The sequence below is a fragment of the Schistocerca gregaria genome, chromosome 3 (assembly GCF_023897955.1).
Source record: "Schistocerca gregaria isolate iqSchGreg1 chromosome 3, iqSchGreg1.2, whole genome shotgun sequence".
Classification (NCBI taxonomy): Eukaryota; Metazoa; Arthropoda; class Insecta; order Orthoptera; family Acrididae; genus Schistocerca; species Schistocerca gregaria.
The window spans coordinates 425,708,268-425,718,393 of record NC_064922.1 but is presented as its reverse complement, the minus strand read 5'-3'; positions in this window follow the sequence as shown (position 1 = coordinate 425,718,393).

Below are 10,126 nucleotides of genomic sequence, written 5' to 3'. Positions count from 1 at the left end.
AGGATGTTTTGTAAGGACAACTCTCACCTGTACAGTTCAGGAAAGTTGGTGGTGGAGGAGAGAGCCAGATGGTCCACATCACTAAAATCAAGCACGTTATGTTCACCTACATGTTGCGACACAGGGTTGTCCAAGGTTGTCCACTTTGCTCTTGGCCACACTTTGGCAGTGACTGTTCATCCTGGTGGCCAGCTGGTTGGTAGTCATACCCATAGAAAAAGTTGTGCAATGATTGTGGCAAAGCTGATACATGACATGGCTGCTTTCACATGTGGCCTAGCCTCTGATGGGCTAGGATAAGCCTATAACAAGACAAGAATAGGAAATGCTGGGAGGATGTATTGAACAGGTCTTGCAGCTGGGTCTTCCGCAGGGATATGATCCTGTAGCAAGCGGTTTGGATTGGGAGTGGCACAGGGATGGACTAGGATGTTGTGGAGGTTGGTAGGTGATGGAATATCACTTTAGGAAGGATGAGAAGAATTTTGAGCAGGATGTCCCTTATTTCAGGGCATGACAATAGATAATCAAAGCCCTGATGAAGTATGAGATTTAGCTGTTGAAGTCGGGTAGGATACTGAGTGATGAAGGGAATGCTTTTTTACAGCTGGTTCTTGGTAGTGGTGGTGGGAGAATTGGGGGTACATGGGGTTATGGCACAGAAACCCGTTTGCAGACTAGGGCTGGTGGTTAGTGCCTTTCTGTGAAGGCCTTTATGAGACCCTCAGCTTACTGGACAAGCGAATTTTCGTCACTGCAGATACGCAGCCCCTGGGTGGCAAGGCTGTAAGTGAGGGACTTTTTTTGTGTGGAAGTGATGGTAGCTGTTGAAGTACAGGTACTGTTTGTTGGTGGTTTGTGGGTTTAATGTGGACAGTAGTGTGGATGGAGCCATCAGAGAGGAGGAACTCAATGTTCAGGAAGCTGGCACGCTGAATTGAGGTGGCCCACGTGAAGTAGATGAGTGGGAAGGTGCTGAGGTTGTCAAGAAATGAGGATAGGTGCCTTGGCCCCGAGTGCAGATCATGAAGATAACATCAATGAACCTGAACCTAACTAGGGGTTTGGTGTTTTGGGGGACTAGAAAGGTCTCCTCTAAATGACCCCATAAAGAGGTAGGCATAGGAGGGTGCCATGCAGTTGCCCATGGCTGTGATGTGGATTTGTTTGTATATACGTTTTATCCTTATTCTTTCACAACTTTTAACATCTTCTCTCCCATCCACTCGGTGCTTCTCAACTCAGCACGCCACCTTCCTAGACATTCACCTCCTCCTTACACAACACAGGGATGGAGTACCTGCATTGACAAGAACTGCTTAGCCCAGTATGCTGGAGGTCTCACCAAAGCCTTCACAGACAGGCATTCCCCCAGACATAGTCCACAAACAGATTTCCTGTTCATCCCCCCCCCCCTTTCACCCCCACAGACCAGTCACACCACCCCTTAATCACCCAATACCATATTGGACTGAATTCCATCCATTTGAGGGCTTTGATTACCTACAAGGTGTATCCTGAAAGTACGATTCTCAATGTTGTTTCCTTTAAAGTAGATGTGTTTAGCCAGGGTAATTGTGCATATGCAACAGATCTACAACCTGACAATCAAATGCCAGCTTGACAGGCAGTACACTGAAAATGGTATCTTTTATTCGTTTGCTCTCCCGCCGTCTGTGAGGTTCGGTCAGTGGTCTGAATCCTTAATGCACAAAACACAGTATCCACTGAAATTAATCGTCACCTCAGTCAGGTCTAAGGACAGATCATCATGAGCAAACAGAGATTGTGTTACTGGTGTAGGCTTTTTTCTAAAGGTCATGAAAGCATCCATGATTAAGAGTGCAGTGAGCAACTGTCCCTTATCAATAATCACCTGGTTGAGCTGGAGTGGCAGAGCATCCTGGAGAATTGTTACTTCATGATTATGGAGATCGGCAGTCACTTTTCGCAGATATTGCAATCCTAGGTGCATCAAATAGTCACTAAGCACCTGCTGTTCAAGAAGTTGAGTGCCAGGTGGGTGCCTTAAAACCTGACACATACGTACAAAACAAAATGCTTTGGAGCAGCATGGCGATAAGCTTTTTTTTATTTTTTTAAATTACACGTCAAGTTCCAGAGGAACAAATTGAGGAACAAATCTCCATAGTCACGGAACATGTCAGTACATGAAATTAAAACATAAAAGTAATAACAGATAAAAATAAAATGTTTATGATCCCAAAATAAGTCAAGCCATAAGTTTAAGTAAACGCAATCAACAATACAACACGAATCAGCTTAATGTTTCAAGGAACTCTTCAACAGAATAGAATGAGTGACCCATGAGGAAACTCTTCAGTTTCAATTCGAAAGGGCTTGGATTACTGCTTAGACTTTTGAATTCGAGTGGTAGCTTACTGAAAATGGAAGCAGCAGTATAGTGCACACTTTTTTGCACAAGAGTTAAGGAAGTCCAATGGAAATGCAGGTTTGACTTCTGCCGAGTATTAACTGAGTGAAAGATGCTTATTCTTGCGAATAAGCTAATATTGTTAACAAGAAATGACAGTAATATATATATATATATATATATATATATATATATATATCAAGCGGGAAAGCGCCGGCAGACAGGCACATGAACAAAACACACAAACACACACACAGAATTACTAGCTTTCGCAACCGATGGTTGCTTCTTCAGGAAGGAGAGGGAAAGACGAAAGGATGTGGGTTTTAAGGGAGAGGGTAAGGAGTCATTCCAATCCCGGGAGCGGAAAGACTTACCTTAGGGAGAAAAAAGGACAGGTATACACTCGCGCGCGCCCAGACACACACACACACACACACACACACACACACACACACACACACACACACACACACACACACACATTCATCCGCACATACACAAACACAAGCAGACATATTATATATATATATATAAACACCAACAGAATGTAAAAGTTACTGAAGCGCTGTTGCCGGCCACTGCGCTCACAATACCACTGTGGTGTCGCCGGCCAAAGGTCAATACTATGCAGACGACATCACTGTGGCGTTGCCGGCCGTTGACCGCTATATCGCGCACGACACCACATATATGTCTGCTTGTGTCTGTGTATGTGCGGATGGATATGCGTGTGCGTGTGCGTGTGTGTGTGTGTGTGTGTGTGTGTGTGTGTGCGAGTGTACACCTGTCCTTTTTTTTCCCCTAAGGGAAGTCTTTCCGCTCCCGGGATTGGAATGACTCCTTACCCTCTCCCTTAAAACCCACATCCTTTCGTCTTTCCCTCTCCTTCCTGAAGAAGCAACCATCGGTTGCGAAAGCTAGTAATTCTGTGTGTGTGTTTGTGTGTTTTGTTCATGTGTCTGTCTGCCGGCGCTTTCCCGCTTGGTAAGTCTTGGAATCTTTGTTTTTAATATATTTTTCCCATGTGGAAGTTTCTTTCTATTTTATATATATATATATATATCCTGTTTCTTAGCCAAAAACATCCTTTTAGAATGAGAACAGTTACCTCAAAATATAATATCATACGACATAAGTGAATGAAAATAAGCAAAGTAGACTAATTTCGGAGTCAAACGATCAGTCACTTTAGATACTGTTCGAATAGTAGAGTAGTAAAAAGGTAGAATTAAGTCTTTGAACAAGATCCTGAACATGGGCTTTCCACGACAGTTTATTACCTATCTGAACACCTAGAAATTTGAACAGTTTAGTTTCACTAATCATATGCCCATTCTGTGAAATTAAAAAAGTCAGATTTTGTTGAATTGTGTGTTAGAGTCTTACTGTGACTTAGCGTTAGTTTATTTTCTACAAGCCATGAACTGGTCATGAACTGCACTATTTGAAACTGAGCCAATGTTGCACACAACATCCATTACTACCGAATTAGTGTCATCAGCAAACATAAATATTTTAGAGTTACCCGTAATACTAGAGGGCACATCATTTATATACACTATGTGATCAAAAGAATCTGGACACCCCCAAAAACACGTTTTTCATATTATATGCATTGTGCTACCACCTACCGCCAGGTACTCCATATTAGTGACCTCAGTAGTCATTAGACATCGTGAGAGAGAGAATGGGGCACTCTGCGAAACTCACAGACGTCGAATGTGGTCAGGTGATTGGGTGTCACTTGTGTCATACATCTGTATGTGAGATTTCCACACTCCTAAACATCCCTAGATCCACTGTTTCTGATGTGATAGTGAAGTGGAAACGTTAACAGACATGTACAGCACAAAAGCGTACAGGCCAACCTTGTATGTGGACTGGTAGAGACAGCCGACAGTTGAAGAGGGTTGTAATACGTAAAAGGTAGACATCTATCCAGACCATCACACAGGAATTCAAAACTGCAACAAGATCCACTGCAAGTACTATGAGAGTTAGGCGGGAGGTGAGAAAACTTGGATTTCATGGTTGCGCTGCTGCTCATAAGCCACTCTTCATGCCAGTAAATGCCAAATGACGCCTTACTTGGTGTAAGGAGCGTAGATATTGGACATTGTGTGGAGTGACGAACCATGGTACACAATATGGCGATCAGATGGCAGGCTGTGGGTGTGGCATATGTACGGTGAACGTCACCTGTCAGCATCTGTAGTGCCAACAGTAACATTCGGAGATGGTGGTATTATGGCGTGGTAGTGTTTTTCAGGGAGGGAGGGGGGGGGGGGGGTTGCACCCCTTGTTGTTTTGCATGGCACTATCACAGCGCAGGTGTACATTGATGTTTAAAGCACTTTTTTGCTTCCCACGTTTGAAGAGCAATTCGGGGATGGGGACTGCATCTTTAAACACGATCGAGCACCTGTTCATAATGCACAGCCTGTGGCGGAGTGGTTACACGACAATAACATCCCTGTAATGGACTGGCCTGCACAAAGTCCTGACCTGAATCCTATACAATACCTCTGGGATATTTTGGAACACCGACCTCGTGCCAGGCCTCATCGACTGACGTTGATACCTCTCCTCAGCGCAGCAGTCCATGATGAATGGGTTGCCATTCCCCAAGAAATCTTTCAGCAACTGATGGAACATATGCTTACAAGAGTGGAAGCTGTCATCAAGGCTAAGGGTGGGCCAATACCATATAGAATTCCAGCATTACCAATGGAGGGCACCACAAACTTTTAAGTCATTTTCAGCCAGGTGTCCGGACACTTTTGATCACACAGGGTAAACAAGGAACATAAGTGGCCCCAACACTGATCCCTGGGGGCACCCCCCACTTTACTGTATCCCATTCACATCACAGCTATTCCCAACAGCGTGAATAATGACATTTTGCTGTCTATTGCTAAAGTAAGATGTGAACTAATTGTGAGCTACTCTCCTTATTCCATAATGGTCCAACTTCTGGAGCAATGTTTTGTGATCAACACAATCTAACCCCTTTGTTAAATAAAAATATGCCTAGTGTTCGAAACCTTCTGTTTAACCTATCCAGTACTTCATAGGGAAAAGAGAATATAGAACTTTCAATTGTAAAATGACTTCTAAAGCCGAACTGTACATTTGACAGCAAATCATGTGATATGAAATCATCAATTATCCTTACATACACAGCCTTTTCAATAACTTCAGCAAACACTGATGGAATAGAAATAGGTCTAAAATTGTCTACATGCCTTTTTGTAGAGCGGTTGTACTATTGAGTACTTTAATCATTCAGGATACTAACCATTCCTAAAGGAAAAATTACAGGACTAACATTTGCAGCACAGTACTTTAATATTCTGCTAGGCACTTCACCATATCCACGAGAATCCTAAGTCTTCAGTGATTTAATTATTGACTCAATCTCCCCCTTGTCTATATCACAGAGGAGTTTTTCAGACATCAATCTTGGAAAGGCATTTGCCAAAAGTTATATGATTCCATGTAGAAACTAAATTTTTATTTAATTCACTAGCAATACTCCAAAAATGGTTGTTAAAAATATTGTATATATATCTGATTTGTTAGTAACAGAAATATTTTTACTACGAACTGACTTTATATCGTTGACCTTTTGCTGCTGAGCAGACACTTCCTTCACAATTGACCATACGGTTTTAATTTTATCCTGTGAATTAGCTATTCCATTTGCATACCACATACTCTGTCTCCATAATAACTTTTATAAGGACCTTACAGTACTATTTGTAATGGGCTACAGCAGCTTGTTTGTGACTACTTCTAACATTTTGATATAGTTCCCGCTTTTTTCTACATGATATCCTTACCCCAGTAGTCAGCCACCAATGCTGCCTTTTATTTCTAGTACCCCATTTAGAACGTTCTAATAGAAAGCAACTCTCAAACAGCATGATAAATGTATTAAGGAAAGCATTGTATTTGTCATCTATGTTATCGGCACAATAAACATCCTGCCACTCCTGTTCCTTGACGAGGTTTAAAAAACTCTCTAGTGCTGTTGGATTAACTTTCCTACATAGTTCGTAATTCTATGTCACATTTGTTTGCGTACAAAAGCCTTTTATTGCTAAAATTTGTGCATAATGGTCTGAAAGGCCATTCACCCTTTTACTAACAGAATGCCTATCTAGTAAAGAAGAATGAATAAAAATATTGTCCATGGCTGTGCTACTGTTCCCTGCATCCTAGCTGGAAAAAAAAAAGACTGTTTGCATCAGATCATATGAATTTAGGAGATCTATCAACATCCTGTTCCTTGCATAATCATATAAAAAATTAATACTGAAGTCACCATATATAACTAATTTCTGGTACTTCCTATAAAGTGAATCAAGAACCCTCTCTATCTTGAGCAGAAATGCTCTGAACTCAGAGTTAGAGGACTTATAAACAACAACAATTAGAATTTTTGTTTCATTAAATTCAACTGCCCCAGCACAACATTCAAATATCTATTCAGTGCAGTGCCGTGATAGTCTATGGACTCAAATGGATTTATTTATTTATTTTTAACACATGTGGCCACTCCCCCACCCTGCAAGGAACTCCTTGAAAACAGGCAGCTAATCCATATCCCAGTAAAGGAAGCCTCTGAACTGTCAAACTATTTAAGTGGTGCTCTGATATACCAATAATTTCAGAGTCAATATCTATAAGCAGTTCACTAGCTTTGTCAATACTTTTTATATTTTGATGAAATATGCTAATTCCTTCTCTACTTGGAAACATGACGTCCTCTGAAGTTGAGCCCTTAGTTGGTTGGACTTCCTTTAAGCTGGTATAACTATCAGCTGACTTCAAAAAGGTGCAGTTCTAACACCAAATACTACCAGAATTTTTCCTTGAATGATCCCACCACCACCCACTACACTGTCGCCTATGAGCTTTGCCAGCCTCCCCTTCCCATATATATATTGAGGTGTAGACCATGCCTTGTGAAACAATCTACTGATAGACTCAACTGGCATCACTAAAATGTGACCCATGACCGCTGCCATCAGTGCCCTTTCCAGCCCCATGTTAATGCGCCTAACAGCCGCATTAAGATGAAGCCAATCATAACATTGAAACAGTTGCATCAAATGGTGCCACCAGTTTGAATAGCTACATTTACCCGGTCACCACCAACATCATTTTCTTTGTCCTTATCAAGACTGTTCCCTGCTCCACCCACTATCACTACCTGATTCTCCTTCGCAAAATACCTACATAACTCCCCTGTGCTGTCAGTCACCTGAGCCAAACCTGCACTTTGCTTCACAATGTTGGTGACCTGGTATTCACTCCCCAACACTCCCTGCAACTGCTGTCCCACACCTCTACCATGCAAACTACGTAGCAGCAGAACCTCCTTCTTTCTGTTATACTTTGCAACTGACTTGGGCCTCCTATCTGCTGAGGACTGCTACATGTTCTCAACACCTACAGCTACAAGAGGCTCCTCTCCACTGAACTCTGACAGTCGGTCAAATCTATGGCATATCGCAAAGTATAATTATCTGAATAGTTGGTGTAATTACCTGACAGGATCGTCATGGGCGATGAGATATGAATTTTTCATGAAGATCTTGATGAATTGAAAACATTAGGATATTACCAAAGACAACAACTTGAAAATATTGTACAGTAGAAAAAGTTATATACATCCTCAAAATGATTAGCAAGACTATGAAAAGAACAGATAACTACTAACCGTAAACGATGCTTTGACTTGCAGACAAGCACAACGAAAAGACTGACACAGTGAGCTTTCAGCCGAAGCCTTCTTCAGAAAGGGAAACACCCATTCACACAAGCAAGCACTTCTCACCTATAAATGACCACTATCCGTAGCAAGAAAGCAAGTGAATTTTTCACTTGACCCTGGAAACCAAGCAGCAGTCAATGCACTGGCATCATATGGGATCTCCGATCAAGTGAAAATTCAAACAGACTGTGTCAGTGCAGAAAGTGATGGGCACAGTATTCTGGCACAGGAAGGGGATTCTGCTTCTTGACTTCCTAACCAGAGGTGAAACAGTGAACATTGACAGTTACTGTGAAAGAATGCAGAAACTGTGGATGCCATTAAGGACAAGAGGTGTGGAATGTTTACCTGCAGGTATTGTGCTGCTTCACGAGAATGCTTATCCCCATATGGTTTGGCTCACAGCATGTGTTTTGCCTAAGTTTGGCTGGGAGCTATTTGATAATGCAGCATACATTCCTAATCTTGTTCCCAGCAATTTCCATCTTTTCTTACCCTCATGAAATTCCTGTCCTCTGGCCATATTTGGCGAAGGTGAAGAGCTGAAGACGACTGTCACATGCTGGTTCCATTAACATGTGGTAGACTTCAATGACACAAAAGTTGATCCCACGATATGACAAGTGTCTCAGTTCTTTTAACCTATCATTAACTGTATGGAGGTCCTAACTATGAAATCTAAGATGTCTGTTGTATTTTTTGATTATTACATTGCCTGCCAGACAAGGGAAAAGTATAATAGCCTGTGATGATTAAAATACAGGTTTTATAATAGTTGTGATGGGAGAAACTAACCAAAACACACTGTTAGTTATTCCAAGATTACTCCAGTTGTGTATTTTCCCGTGTGCATAATGAGAAACAGTCAAAGTATCTCAAGATGTTTTCAAGGATAAGCTTAGAGGAAGCAACTGAAAGTTAATGTTGTTGTGAATTCCTATATGCCTGAGGATATGTTCTATTGACCAATTTAATCTTTAAGCCAAGTTCTGAGAAATTTCATTTTTTTTCCAAATATGATTCAGAACCTCTTCAAATGTTCAATTTTTGTCATATGTCTGCATCTTTTTCGAGGTTAGGGCACAGCAGAAACACAGCTGTACCAAGATGACAATTTTCCACAAACACTATGGCAAGTAAACTTAAGTTAGATAACAACTGCTAAAGCCATAGTATTGTCACATTGGGATCAGCCATATAATGCTACAACTGGATATACAAGAAGTTTATTAGAATCAGAAGAAATCAATAATAGAAGTGCATGAGAATTCTGTAATCAATAAAAGCTCAATAATCTAGATTCTGGTGATAAGAGTCCCAACATGTTTCCACTTCACTATCACATTGGAAACAGTGTACCTACGGATGTTCAGGAGTGTGGAAATCTCGTGTACAGACGTATGACACAAGTGATACCCAATCTCGTGACCACATTCGAAGTCCCTGAGTTCCGAGGGAGACCCAATTCTGCTCTCTCAAGATGTCTAATGACTACTGAGGTCACTGATATGGAGTACCTGGCAATAGGTGGCAGCACAATGCACCTAAAATGAAAAGTGTATGTTTTGGGTGTCCAGATACTTTTGATCACATAGTGTATACTTCATTTTGTTTGCTTCATTTGTATGTTATTAATATTAAATTCACTATCTCTTTTACTTGGCCTTGTGTTTCTGCCTATTTGACCCTTTGCTGCCATAACTATTTCTCTCTTTATCTCTTAACATTTTAAAATCGAACTGCCTTATACAAGATGACTGGTCATTCCTCCATCAACCCAATTAATACGTCTTTGCAAAAAGGCACAACCAGGACACACTACAGCTCAGACAACTACCAGTGGAGTTCACAAACTCATTTACTGCAGAACAATAAAACACGTTTAGTTGACAACTATCAAGCTGCCATCTCTGGAATGGGATACAGTGTTGCATCCAGCAGCCATT